At 43.3% G+C, this 15337-nt stretch overlaps 1 protein-coding gene across 1 annotated transcript in view; it reads right to left on the bottom strand.

Moving 5' to 3' along the window:
• The window catches only part of SMAD1 (SMAD family member 1), a 49020-nt gene extending 39009 nt beyond the window's left edge, over positions 1–10011 (bottom strand). Inside the window, exon 1 of the mRNA XM_082316564.1 lies at positions 9945–10011. The gene's annotated coding sequence lies outside the window, so the exon portion shown is untranslated. The remainder of the gene's footprint in view (positions 1–9944) is intronic.
• Positions 10012–15337: the final 5326 nt, after the last annotated feature.

Below are 15337 nucleotides of genomic sequence, written 5' to 3'. Positions count from 1 at the left end.
TGAGAGGAGCCAAACTGTTAAGAGTTCTCTCCATCTCGTGGAGCTGCCACCCCCCTAATTTTAAATGACATCCAGGACAAAGATTAGCTCACACTCAGACATGAGTACCTCAGTCAATTTGCAAAACCTTGTCTCATCCCCAGAGCAATGAGCCCTGCCCTAGCTGGTTCTGAATAACCAAACACTCTAGCAAGCACTTCAACCCCCCTCTGCTACCACTGTCTTCTGCTCTAGGTAACTAGACAGCAAACTTCAGAAAAAAGAAGAGTGATTTCATATCCATCTGTCCACAAACACCACACACTACACAGTTTTAAGCTGAGAGTATTTATAAAATATTTTCCAGATGAAATCTAATACGACACATTACAGAAACTATAATTACATTATCTTAAGTTTTTAAGTTAATAAAGACAAAGGCTTTTCCTTTGGCTACTACATCCAAGTGGAAGCACTTAACACTGACACTAGCCTAGCATGGATAATAAAGGGCCTGTTATTAAGTGTGCCCAACTGTAAAGCCAGCAGCAGGCAAAAATGCAAAACAGGAACCTGTAATAGCCAAGATGGCAACCTATACGCAAGCCAAGTTTTCCGAGACATTCAGCAAAGTCAACATTCACATTTTTCAAAATAGCATGGTTCATCATTGCATTCACCGGATAATTAGCAGAACAGGGACAAAGACATAACCAGCGTCTGTTTTATCCATCTACCTCCTCAGTGATAACAAGGCAGAAGTGTCTGACGACAAAAGGAAAGACCAACAGACTGTGTGAAGGGAGATGAAACTCCGGTCCTGAACGTTGGAGATTCACAGTGAGACCTCAGTAAAGCCACACAAGTTGAGTCTCTGCCTCCCTCATCTCCCTCGTTCCTCCCTGTGCAGGGAAGCACACACTTTAGATGTGTTTGAGATTCCTAAAAGACTACACATTTGAAATTAAACCAGTGTAATCACATTATGCATTTAGCAATCCCTGAAGCCATCATGTACATGTTGTCAGGTCTATGAGAAGGTCTAGGTAAATTTCAAATCTACTTTCATCACTGTTGTGACAAAACAATAATGCTGTTGTCATACAACTGGAAAAAAGGAGCCATCTGGACATCGTCCTGGGCACCCTAGGTGCCATGCTTGAGCAGGGGGTTGGACCAGATGACCTCCAGAGGTCCCTTCCAATCTCAACCATCCTGTGATTCTGTGAAGTTCTCAAAATAACCACCTGCTAATCATTTGAAAACAAGAATTTGGTCCACATCAGAAAAACAATTGGTTCAGGAAAACCAGGTAGAACTCTGCTTGCTTCAGCACAAATACAAATTCACATCAAGTGCTATTAGACAGAGGTAGGGACCGAGCTCTATTTGCCATGCATAGGCAGAAGAGAAACAGGCATAGGAGAAATGCTTTTTAAAGTAATATGGTATTTTCACCAGGAAGTCAAACTCAATGGATTCAGTGCTACTAATCAAAAATCATACATTTCAACAGAGGATAAAAGATTTGTCCAGAATTCTACAAAGAATAGACTCTCATGAATTATGATGCAAATCTCAGATCAGATCACTTTGTTTCCCTGATTTTGACCATGTCACCATGTCCTATTTCCAATGGCTTGTGACCTTACTGGACTTCTTTTAAGAATTTCAAATACAAACCAGGGAGAGCAGAAGGCAAAGCAGAGAAAAATATCATGAGAAATAATCCCTCTCAAAATTTTACATAACTTCTAGGACATTTTTAAAACATCCAGAAGTCTTCCGAGTTGCCTCACTCATCCTTCCTTCAGTGCTTGTACCCTTGAAGTTTGGCTTCATGTATGGCTCTATTCCATTAAAATGCAAGTCCTCACCACTGTCACCTTGCTTCACATACAGCCCTGGTAAGAAGCCACTTTTCCACCCCTTTTTTCACTGCTTGTGACCTACTGAAAAATTCTAATCTACAGAGGTTCCCATACCATGCTCATCACTATAGCACCAGATACCTTAAGCAACCATGACTAACCCTTGTCATGTTCATGTACTGTTTGTCTCCCAGCCTATTTGCAAAGGCAAGATGGAATATTTTAATATACATGGAGTAAGGTCAACAGGAGAAGAAAAAAAAAAAAAAAAAAAAATCAGCAGACAGCCTGTAGTTGTACTAACCTGAAGAAAGTCCTCCCTAGGTTAAAATAAAACCAAACAAAACTGCCTTCCCCACAGTAGATTTCAGTCAGGAAACCACAACAGTAGTAAAAGTATGTCAAATTTCACAACCGAGCATTTAGATATCAAGAGAAAGACCCTTCATCAAATAGCACTGTGTTTTATTGATGATCCAGTTTTAGTAACTTTTCAGGACCTGTGAGCAGAATCTACACTCCTAAGCAGGTGCTAGTGGCCTAACTTGAAGGTAACTTTCTTGTTTCATACAACACAGCTCGGAAACCCTTGAAAAAAAGACAACTGGCCAACAGTGAGCAAAGGTGTTCTGCCAACTTTTTTGTCCTACCAAAACACTAGCAGAGTTTGTTTTGCAACATCTTGGGAGGGCTAGAAAGAAAAGAAGGACAAAGTGTTAAAAACCAACAAACAGCAAAAAAACCCCAACCCATACACTTTTACTATTCTTTAGCTTTATAATTTACAGCGACACCACGGAGAATTAAACGATCAAGTGAAACAGCAGAAGATGTCAGTTCCACATCACCTTCTACCCTCTCTCACACACACACACTTCCAAATTTGTCTTGGAGAAAATTTTTGAGAGCCCTCTCTCCACTGCCTCAGGAAATACAGCTAGTTAGAAGTCACATATTTTGTTCCTCAACATGTCAGCTGAATGAAAGTCCATACTAGTAAGATACATGTAAGACAGCAAGGACATTTGATTAATTCCTCCCACATCAATATTCAAATGAAACCTAACAGATACAAAGGTGAAATATATTGGTAGAATAAAGTCAAATATGCAACTCATTAACAGCATCTGACCAAACAGCAGATGTTTCCTCCTCCTATCACCCTTAGTAACACATTTAAGTGGAAGCCACAATTTGTTGCAACATGATTCTCCAGTTATTTACTTCATCTTTAACCAAAACTGATTTTATGCTTTTAAGCATTTAAGTATTTACATATAAATAGTTATTACGTACACACAGCTTGATAAATGTACAGACTCTTCTCAACTATATATAGGTTTAGTCTACCTTTATCTGATCCAAATAATTTAACTTTCAATGGCAGTGAATGTTATTTTAGGCATTCATATGTGCACATGCACATACAGCATACCTATCAAGTGTGAATAACCCTACATACATACCAGCATAATAATAAGGTATCTTTAAGAGCCTCATGCCCTGGTTTCATCACACTATGCCAGACAAGATGCTGCTATTATTGTCAATGCCTTAAAATGCTTGAAATCAGAAATCTGAAATTATTTATACGAAAAATATCCTCAGTAAATCAGTCTTTCATGTAAACACAGAAGAATGAGATACTAATTCCCAATATTGAACAAAGTGAGGAAGAAAAGCAAGCAAAAGTATCATCAACTATGGTCACTGCATGCCCCAAGCAATCTGAACAGAAAGGAGCCTCTAAATTCATAGAAAACTTTTTGACCTGCTACATAAGTGTCAAGTTTTAGCTCTGTGTGCACACATGGTTTTTGCTTTCATCTGCCTAGACAAGTTTTTAAACATGTACATCAGTCTTGCAACCTCTGTAGAAGAAACTCTGTAACACTGTAAATCCTGACATCCAACTTCTATTCATGCACAAAATCTGTATTAAGAGGATACATTTTCAGTTTTCCCTTGAAGGATGGTTGTGAGTACTGAAAGAGGGTTCATCAGTCCAAGCTGGAAGGCAGACGTGATTCTTACACCCATGCTGGCAACAGAAGCAAGGAGACAGTGAAACCTCTCACGATTCTGTCTATAATCACTTTAGCATGGTAAAAAAATTTTAATAGGTATCTTATTTCCAAGTTACCCAATATTGGATTGATAGTCCATAGATCACTTTGATGTGGATTGGCATTTTAATGATTTTAATGACAAAAACTTGCAAGTTAAATACTTCTGAATACCATTAAGTGCTATAATTCAGACTGTCTATGCTGACTTATTCAGACAGTCTCATCTGCTGCCACGTTGGGAAGAGCGTTCCCTTTATAAGCACAGAAATATGAAATAATGCTTCAGAAATCACTGGTGAACCACATTAATGATTTGCTTACATGCCAAGTCAACATAATAGTTGCCTTTGGATGATACTGCTTTGAACAGTGCCTAAATATAATGACTTGTATAAAGGCATGTTTAAAAATAATTTGTTTTCCTCCCTGTACTCTAGACTTCGCCTGTGCATGCTAGGGAAAGGGTGGGGGGAGAACAAAATGAGAAAGACTGGTGACATCTATTCTAATATCACTCTCCCAGGTGGATACCCCATATTGAAATAAAAGTGACATATAGTCCAGAGCAATTACAGAGCTATGTTAGAATGACTGAATTGTGCAAGTGTCCAGAATAGCTGTACTGGTCAGGTTTCCTGCACTGGCGAGTCTAGAGCGGAAAAAAAAGCTTCAACTCTTGATCTAAACTCAGCTTTTACAGACTCTCCCAAGACACAGCACTCACAAGAAGAGTACAACTGAGTAAAGGAATCCGTACTTGCAGAAAACCCTTCGTAATTTAATGACAGCTCAACCCAGCAGCTGTGTCACATACTGACAGTACCACTATCAGGGGGCAGCACTGCGGTCACGCAGCTGCGCAACACGTCCACCATAGCAATCCCAGTACCTGATACACATCCTCCCTCCTTCCCCAAAATAAAAAAGAAAATAAAAACGGACCCATCTACACAACTCAGCAGAGTTCAGCCTTACGTGCACTGAATACTTGACCTCACACAGTCTAATTAGAAGCAGCGTGCTCGATCTTTGTTCCTGTTCAACTATGAGGCACTTCCAAAGTCAACACATGCAGGCATAAAACTGAAGCAGGGAGAGATCCTGCACGATCTGGGTTCATTCTGGAAAATGCTTTACATTCCTCGAAATTAGCCTGTTTACTTTATGAAATGTTTGGCTTCTCTATCCTGTTAAAAAACAAAGACGCCCCCCACTCAAATACACACAAAACCGAAAAGCTTCTGTAATGCAAATTAGCATTTGTCCGAGGAGGAGGATAGGGATCTTTGTGGCAGCTATTAGCAGCCAAGAGTGTCCTTCTCCTCACCCCTGAATCCACCCTCTGCAAAGCCCTTCACAAAAGGCCCAATCTAACATTTTCTCTGGTTATTTTGAATCTTGAAGAATAGCGACATTCTAATGGAATTAGTTATACAACAGCCCGCAGGGATACAACTCTATCAATTAAAAAGTATCAATTTAAAATAACTTCCTTCCCATCCCAAGCAAAACCTGCTGTTCTAACACAAAAATCCTCTATGATGCCATCGTAGCTTGAGCAAAATGGCTACAGAAGTGCAAGATGCCTGCGTAGATAAGCCTTCAAGTCACCAGCATGTCAAGCCACGCTTGCCAATTCAGTGTTTATGTTTTAAACTTGAATTCTCTGTTCAGTAAACTTCAAAAGTTAACTTCTAGGAACTGCGTACCATCTTTACTAAGACTTGTATGCATTAAACTTTTTGAGACACTGCTATACACAGAAGAAAGGCCAGTGGAAGAATACAAGTCTGCAGCTACTAGAGGGAAACAAATGAAGTTTTTATGGGCAGAACCAAACTTTCCCCACTCTGAAAGCACAACTGGGAGAGTTTGTCGTCAAAACCTAAGCCAGAAATTTAAAAAAAAAAAAACAACAACCAAACAAACAACAAACACAAAACACAACAACAAAAACAAAACATTAGTAGAATCACTGCATTAACCATAAAGCAATTTGTGAAATCTGTTTTTCATTTTCACAGATTTTATGGCTCTCTTCAATAACGTATTCAATCCGCATTGACACAGCAGAAGAGAGCTCCATATCCACATTTTATAAGATGCTGCACCCAAAAGCAAGCTTTAATTCTTTTATCTGCCACTCAGAAAGCACCTTAGCTAAAGCACATCCTGTTGAGATGCAACTGAACCTGCAGACTAATGGATCTCTCACCACGAGTGAACATTTATTTTCTCTGCTTCTCTTGTATCCCTCAAAAGTTTTTTTTTAGTTACATTTGTGACTAAAAATAAGAGATGTTTCATTCTTGGCTGGGAGAGGCTCAGGAGATGCAGTGCAGAGTTCACACCAATTCAGCTATGAAGAGTTGGTTTAACCACTAATATGTGCAAAACCCTCAAATCACCAAGCAGCACACTGACTAGTAGAAAGAAGAAAAAGGAGTTTTAGCAGGATTTTCCCAAAACACTTCATAGTGATTTTATCAGCAGAAAAAGCAAGACCCAAGACGTTTAGTATATAATAAATGTTTTACCATCTGTGGCATGCTACTTTCTAAGCTACTTAGAGCAGAAACATGAATCCGAAGCCACAGTTGCCTTCACTGAGAAGAGTGACCTATGCCAACCCATATTCAAAATTACAGTCTCTGTTCTAAAATAAAAGTTTGGTCATATAGTTCAAGATATGACTAAGATGCTCTGTCTTATACAAGAACTCAGATCTGCAGGAACATTTCAACAGGCAGTTACAAACGTCAGTAGGATAAAAATACTAGGGAAAAAAAACCCAAACAATTAGCTTGCTTGCTTGTCCCTTTCATATCCAATAGTACAGTCCGCAGGTAAAGTCTAGCTGATTTTGAGGCTTGAGAAAGGACATACAAAATTCAGAGACATTCACTCACAACCACTTCCCCCCCACACACCTCCAAGCTGCACATGCCTTCATCTATTTCAGTTGCTAATGACTGCAAGAAAGAGGTTAAGAGTCAACCTAAATTGGTTCGGCGTTTATTCTTCACAAGGCCACAAGCTTTAATTTCAACTACTCTTTGCATAACTTAAGTAATAAACACGGTGCTCTCTTTATTTGATTCTTAAACCAGCCATATCTGAAGCACAATGGGACATGTCACAGGCACTTGCTTTGCTGCCCTCATAATATGGTTTAATTATGATGACTGAACTAACGGGCTCACATCATAGACTTTTACAGGTTGACCCCGTGTCATCCTGATGTATCATTTTGCACCAGTTCAGTGCTGTAAATCAATTTAAGATCTCCAGCAGGTTGAAAAGGCTGGTAATGATGCTTTCTCTGCAGTCTCTGGGGACTCCACATTATACACAACTTACATTATTTATAAAGCTGAGATGATGCCTCCATTAGGCTGTAAGACTACTCAAATGAGCTTTTATTTTACACACACGACTTGGGCTTCATAGAGCAGAACACTGGCTACATATAATACACAGTACATTCATACTTCAATTAAAAAAATTCACAACCCCTTCATTTTTTAAATTTAAACCTTTATACCAAGCAACGAAACTCATTATTTAGTCTGAATAATTTCCCAGGATTCAGAAACACAAGTAACACTTTTATTAACCTTTGTATTGCTTTTCTTTACATTCAACTCTTTGTGTTCAAACTACAGAGGAAAAGCAAACACTAAACTCATCAGCTTTCAAACATTTGATTTGATAGTTAATATTTATACAGAAACAGATCTCCGTCTGTTTATTCAGTCACTTTTCTCAAATGTATTGGATCATCATGTCTTCAAGGGTACACAAAAAGGCAAGTTGAACAGGACAGAGTAGGAAAAAAAAATGTATTTGATTACATATCCAATGGTTGATGGGGTCAAAACCAAAGCAAGGACAAATCCTTACCCTCAGGGTAACCTGATCATGCCTTGAACTGATCCTCTCCGGTAGCTGTGGAAGGCTTCTGGATCACCCAAATCAAGGGAAATTTCTCTCAAGCGCCTACGTACAATCTGAAGTAAATTGCAAGATTTCACCCCTAAGACCAGAGCAAGAACTTGAAAAAGGGCTACATATCTTTCATTTTCATACTGATGCTCTTCCAGTCACAGTAAAGAAGCGAGCACTCAAAACTTGCACTAAAATCCAATGAGAACCTCTAAAAAAGCTTCATAGCACTGCTCTCTGGTTCAATGGGAAAATAAAACAAGTATCAAAAAGCGGCAACTACAAACTCATCTCCCATAATTCAGCAGAGCAATTACTGACAAGTAAAGGAAAAAAAATTAAGTCAGCGTTAGCACCTCAGGTTCCCTCACATGATTTGCTCCTATTGTTTGACAGGACAAGGTGCAGACAGTCAGCCACACGAAGACTGCCAGAATTACAGACACACGCCTGCAAAGAAAAGTGGTCTCTGTGGGCTGGGTTAGCTTCAGTTTTTAGTCTTACTCTTGCCGCTTAAAAACACATATAACTATTGGGGGGGGGGGGGGATTAAACAAAGTTTTCTCTTTCTGACTTCACCTCTGTGTGCAAAAGAGATTCGAACTATCAGCTATGACATGTTTGAAATACAGCTTCTTCCTAAGCATGTTAGTTTCAAGATGCTGTATCTTTAAACACTGACATCCATTAAACACTAACATGTTTCAGGCAATGATCTTTCCCATTTGCTTGTATCTGAAATACACATCTACTTCTACTCCTCCCCACCTGGACCCAGAAATACTCCTCCTTCCCCAAATAAAACTGTTACCTTTTTTACATGCAGTGAGCATCAGTCTTCCCTAAAATACACCAAAATAATAATTATTTTTTTGGAATAGGCTCTAATTATTCAGATACCGTAAAAGCAAACTGTAAGGTCAGACCACATATCTTCTTCAGATTGATCTACGAACAAAAGAGCAAGCACAGCAATCCTTCCTCAGTCAGAACTCCCACTGACTTCAGTTTATTAAAAAAAAAAAAGTCAGGATTTGGCCCGGATCCTTTCAAATGCATGACTGAATATTTCCACACCAGTAAATTTTAATAAGCTTTAAAGATCTATATGCAGGATAAGATTATTTGGCTGTAGAGCCCGAGTATATGAAGAAACTACATTGAGGAGAGGAAAATCTCATGCATCCAAACCTTCTAGCAGCGAGGAGAAAAAAAAAATTAAGTGAACTTTCCTTGACCTCTAAGCACAGATTTGTCATTAAAGAAAAAAAAAAAAAAAGGAGGGGAAGGGGGCTGTGGAAAGAAAGGAAGGGGGGGGTAAAACCCAACAGTAAACGGAGAGGGATACGGGTCGGCCGAGGCAGGAGGCGAAAGGCTTTCCCCCCGCAAAAACAAAGGAGGGCACTTGCCCCGGCCGGCCGGGGCCCGCCGCGTCCCCCGCGGGGCGCACAATGGGGCCGGGGCCGGGCGGCGGCTGCGGCGCAGCCCCGGCAGAGGCTCGGCCGAGGAGGAGGGCGGCTTCCCGGCGCGGAAGGGCTCTCCCTCCCGCCGGGCCCGACGCGGCACCTACCCACAAACTTCGAGCCGGGAGCGGGCCGGCGGGGAAGCGTCCCCGGGTCTCCCCCGGGCCGCCGGAGGGACGCCATCATGCCGGGGAGGGGAGGAGAGGAGGAGCGGAGCGGAGCGGAGCGGCGCTGCGCTCCCTTGGCGGCACGGGGGAGCCGCTCCCCCCGGCCCGGCCCCGGAGCCGGGGACCACCGGGGCAGCGGGGGGGAAGGAGGGAGCAGGAGGAGGAGGTCGGCGGGGCGGCGCGGGCAGCGCCGGGGGCAGCGGGGAGAGGCGAGGGGACGCGAAGTTGTTACCGGCTGCCGGGCGGTGGGGGGGGGCCGGGGCGGGCGGGGGCTCCGCGCCGCCGGCGGCAGCCCCGCGCTCGCGCTGCCTCCGCGCCGGGATCGATCTGGCCTCGCTGGCGTCAGGCGGGCGGAGCCGCCCCGCGCCCCGCTGCCAGCGCGCGGCGCGCCGGCACACGCACAGACACACACACACACGGACGGACGGACGGACACACGCACTCACGCACCGGCCCGGCAAGGGATCCTCTCCAAATTACCGCCCCCGCCGGGCCCCGCTAGGAGCGCTGCGCCCACCGCCGCCGGCAAACGGCCGCCCCGCAGCGGGGGCGCGGCCAGGCGCTCGGGTGGGTTTATTCCTCCCTCCCTCCTCCTCCTCCTCGTCCCGGTGTCTCAGCCCCTCGGGCCCAGCCTCGGCCGCCTCCGCTCGGCGGCCCTCGGGGCTGGCGGAGGTTTCAAGGGCGCTTCTGTCCCCGCGGGAGCGCGGCGGCGGGGCCCCGGCAGCTGGGGCGTGAGGAAAGCTCCGAGTGCTGCGAGACTTGCAAGGAAAGTTACTTCTTGTAACGCTCCGATGGAACCGGGTGCCATCCTGCCGCTTGCTTACAGGCAATTCGCTCCCTGACTTAGTCTGTTCTTAATATCGAAGTAATTGCTATACTACCTTCCAATAACAGCCCACTCTGTATCCCCAGGTGCTGCACACGCGGACCTCATCCTGGCCATACACACTGTTGCAGTTACTCCTCGTTTATGCAAGTAAACCTGTTAAAGTGCATGAGGCTTCTTGTGCAATCGGATACAGGGTAATGAAGTCTCACCCCTACGGCCCTCTTGAAATGAATTTGAACTCTGTTTGAGTCTGCAAGTGTCTGCTCGGCAGTGGATCTAGCTGAGCGTTTGCAGCCCACTTGAGGAACGGTAAGTCTCTCTTGCCTACTGTGTTTGCAGGAATCTTTACAGTACTCAGATGCGCGTAGCACAAGTAGGATTGAACTGAAACCGGTTCTTTAACAAAGACTTTGGCTTTTACTCAGTCATCATTCCTGGAAGGAGATATGAAGTAACAAGCGCAAGATGTTTCTACATGGCGAAATATTACGATACACCTATACTGGCATAATGACATCTCTATATTTATGCCAGCAAATCTTCACGTGTATATGAAGTTCTAGGTATGGTATTAACCTCATTTTAAAACCCAGCAAAACTGAGGCCCAGAGAAGTTAAGACCCTGAGAGTTTTACCAGATGAACAGTAGTCCTGGGCTTACCCACCTGCCCACCCAGGTGCATTACAAGTCTGAAGACACAGAACTGGAATGGCTTGCCCGAGGTCACAGAAGGAGCATGGCAGCAGCAGGAAAAAACACCCAGGTTTATGGCTGTGAGGTTATCAGCACTTCTTTCTGACTTCATAATCTAAAATTCATCCATTTCTTTGTCGCGTAAATACTACATAAACTGCAAACAACCACGTTGTTAGGTAGCATGCTACAACAGAAGCGTAGTGAGGAACTCCTACACAGAATGATGCCATAATATTGATGGGGGACGCCTGGAATAAAATTAGTATTTTACTGCTTAAGTTTTGAACCTTAAATGATTCAAGATGAGTGAACTTTGGTAATCAGCTTTAACTTGTATTTTGTGGTTGTACTGTATGCAACTACAGTTAGCAAGTAAACTTTTCTGTTTACGTGCAATCACGCACAGATACAGTGCAGCACTGGACTGCAGATATAACTGGCAAAGGTTTATCTCAAGACAAACTAAAATGTCTTTAAATTTTGTCAATGTAATGAAGATATTTGCAAGCAAGGTATACAAGAAACATGAGACTGCTACTGTTTTTCGTACTGTGGTAGTACTTAAATCAGGGCCAAGTGTTCTGGGTCAAGAGTGGTGGATGCAGCAGCAGTATCTGCCCCAAGATCACCTGAGTCTCAGTGATCCAGTCACACAGAGAAATACACGGAAAAGGCCTTACGTGTGCCCGAGGTCTGCTCTGCTCTGCTCTGCTCTGCTCTGCTCAGCACGCTGACTTGGCAGGACTGGGGCGGGCGGCAAGCTCCATCCACTGGATCCTTGTTGCTCAAGTATCTATTCAGTGCATGATTCACGCTAAACAGATATGACAAGAAGATAATTAGGGAAGCACTGCAGTTTGTCAGGTGTCTTGTTAGAACCACGTTTTTACTGCTTTTGTTGTTGTTAGGGTTGACTGGTTGGTTCGCTTCGGCATGAGAGAATTAAATTATTTTCTACTTACACTGAGGCTTGGGGAGGATCACATTAATGTGCTCCTTTACCTAAAAAGGGCTATAAAACAGCCTAGTATGGCCTTTTGCTGATGTTTAATAACCAGAACGGTTGTTCTGGAGAGAGCTGGTTAGAACTGGCTTCAGACACATGAGTTTTATGAGAAGACCAGAGGGCAAGCAGAAACACTGTGCCATGGTCAAATCTGCCACGAGGCTTCCCTGGCCAGGCTGTTTTGGTACACAGCCGAGTCAAAACTCCAAGTCTGCGCCCACTTTAGGATGTTCAACTCATAGCTAACTGTCCAAACCCATTACTCTGTGTGTGAGTAGTATCAGCAGTGTCTTACTTGTACATTCACCACTTCTAACTCCATTGGCTACTTTTAATAGACCCTGATTAAACATCATTAGCATCTACCTACCTTTTCTGAATAACATGAGGAAACTGAAAAAGAAGGAGAGCAGAGGGGCATGTGCACCTGGGTATCTAGCTGGATGCTACTCCTACAACAGTGCTCCTCCTCTGCATTGGACTGAATAACTGTGCTATCTCAAGAGGCAACAGAGAACTTTTTTTTTTCTTTCCTCTTTTTTCTTTGCAACTACATGACCATTCAGACTGGTGCAAGGAAAACAGGCCATGAGGCTGGGGCAATGAAGAAAGAGAAGAACCATCCCTTCTGTAAACAGCCTGACTTTTCATCAGAGTAGGTGTACAATCCAATGACACCATCAGTCATAAGGCCTGTGAACCTGAATTTTAATGGAGTTGGGGCACTTATGCAGATAAGCTTCTAATAATAGGATTCTCAAAGAAAACTTTAACCTCACAGACACTTTTTCACATCTCACCAAGCACCTGCCTAATCACCTTTAAAATCTGTGTCTCAGAAACAGCTTATCAGAAGGCAGAGTGCTAAAAGATACTCATGCTGCTGCATATTTTATACTATAATATTATGTAACAAATATTTAAGAAACAATACTAATAATACTTCCACTACAACTATTCGCTTTCAATCTTCCTCTAAAATCAGTGTTTATATGCAGATTATGATTTAGTTATTTCTTGTTAACCTCAGCCAGGCTTCATCTGGCTTATTCAAGAGGTTCCAGGGACAGAGAGTGCCTTCTGGAGATAGTTTAGCTCCAGACTCAGTAAGTTTGCTTCACCTTTATGTACACCAGGTTTCTGCCAGAAAGTAAGAGTTTCACAGATAATTAAATTGTATCAAACACATAACTTATTATTTACATTAAAATCACTGGAGTAATTTTCTTTTTAGCCATTACAGTGTTGCCCTAGCGTGGGAAAATACCGACAGTATTTTCAGAGAGAAGAGGCAGTTCTGTCAAGAAGAATAATAGCTTTCTAAGGATACTTGATTTCATTATTTCCTTCTTTCCTGGGCTGGCTGGTAAAATTTATCAACGCCTGTCCTTCACAGCTTGTCTGCTTCTTCTTTGAATAGGTGAGGTATTACACAAGCCTCCCACCTCAGCATTATTAAAATAGGATACGCAGACTGTTTAGCAGCTACACAAATCTGTTTGGGAAAGATGCCTCAGGCAGAAGACAGCATGTGGGAGAAGGTAAGGAGTATTTTTAGGAGGTCATCATAACTGTGCAGAGCTGCGTATGGTTTTCCAAGCCCATGTGGATACAAGGACCTGTCTAGCCACAGTAGCACGGAGTTCATAGCTGATTTCCACTGTCGAGAAAGGCACTTGGGTTTGAGCTAGTTCGAATACTTCAGTCCTGCACCACAGCAGAAGTGGTACGGTGGCATGGGCTGACTGAACTGTGGCCTCCAGAGGCAGACTGAACGGGGCAGCAAAATGATAGCAGCAGCAGAGCTGCTCACCTGACACCCTGTCCCCATTACAGAGCACCCAGTGTCCACCCTCTTTCCTGCCCACCTGCGCTGCCAAGCGCTCTGCTGGCAGCTGCGAGCAGCTGGGTAAAGGGGCTGTTGGGGCTGCTCTCCTTCCCCTCCACCTCTCTCCCTTCCAACTCCCCTGCTCCCCAGCAGCAGAAGTGCAGCAGCCTCAGCAGCCCCAAGCACCCGTCCAAGGCTGACTGAGCGGGGCTGAGCGCAGAGACCCATCACCAGCACTTCAGTGGGGATGCAGGATTATCGGGGTGGTGGTACCTTGAGCTATTTAAGGAGGCTGGTGCCTGGGGAGACTGTTCTGGTGCCGTCCTCACAGAAGTGATTTCTGCATCCCCCAGTGGAAGCCAAAATAAGCTGTTTTATGCCAGAAGTTGATCTCTCCTTGTCCTTGAGTGCCAAGATTCAATTTTCCCCCACTGAAGAGAAGCTTTGAGCTGGCACTGTGTAGGTTACACACAAACAAAGAAGGAACTAAGTTGTGAAAGGCCTTGAAGACAGAGGTTGTGACATGAGGGCTCTCTATACTCCTGCTTTGGTGTGTCCGGCCATTTTCTAGGATGAACCCTTCGTGAGTTTCTCTCTGTAGAGTCAAATGTCTACTTGGGACCTGCCTTAGTTTCCTGACTCACTCTCATATGCAAAAGAACAAAGAAGCCATTTCACGCTTAGAAGTTCTTCCTAAACTGGCCCACCATGATTAACTGGGATTTATATAGAATAAATGTGGAACTGATAATTTTACAAGGTTATTACATGTATTTCCCTCTGTTACATTAAATAAGGCTTCTGCTGTAAATCTATCTGCAGATACCAGAAAGCTCTTTGATCAGATTGAGTAGTCATTCCTCTTTTCCACCCTTGAGATGATGGGATTCCGAACAAAATTCATTACTTTCCTAAGATTAACGTACCTAGCTAAAGCTACCAAGATGCTTATTAAAAGTTATGAATCGAAAAGGTTTGTGCCGAAACAAAGTGCTAAGCAGGGCACTCCCTTATCTCCTTTATTGGTTGTTTTCTCTATAGACTCTGATGTAAGGACTTTGCTCCAGCAATATTACATTGGTGGTAAAGAAGGGAGGTTGCACCCTGTTCTGACTGCTAATCACGTGCTGTCACGAAGCACAGTATTCCTGCCCACCGTACTGCACCAGTATCGTACTTGCTAGAGAAGGAAATTCTCCCTTTGGATCTTGCCTGCATCCATGTAGGAGCTTTTGAAGGTAGTTTCACTTTCTCCTGGCTATCACCTCAGCAAGAGATAATGGATTCCGTGTAACCAAACATTATTTGTTCTTTTAAAATAAAATTTCTCTTCAGTCGCTCAGCTTAAAAAGATTTACATAACTGGAATAACCTAGCTCTATTACTGGTTTCTTGGAAGACACCGCTAAGATGAATATTATCTCCCATTTTAATTACTGTTTTCAAGTTCTTACAGTCCTTGTCCCAGTTACATCTTGTTGCA

The sequence above is a fragment of the Platalea leucorodia genome (genome assembly GCF_965183815.1).
Source record: "Platalea leucorodia genome assembly, chromosome: 6".
Lineage (NCBI taxonomy): Eukaryota > Metazoa > Chordata > Aves > Pelecaniformes > Threskiornithidae > Platalea > Platalea leucorodia.
This window is presented reverse-complemented; position numbering and strand designations above follow the sequence as displayed.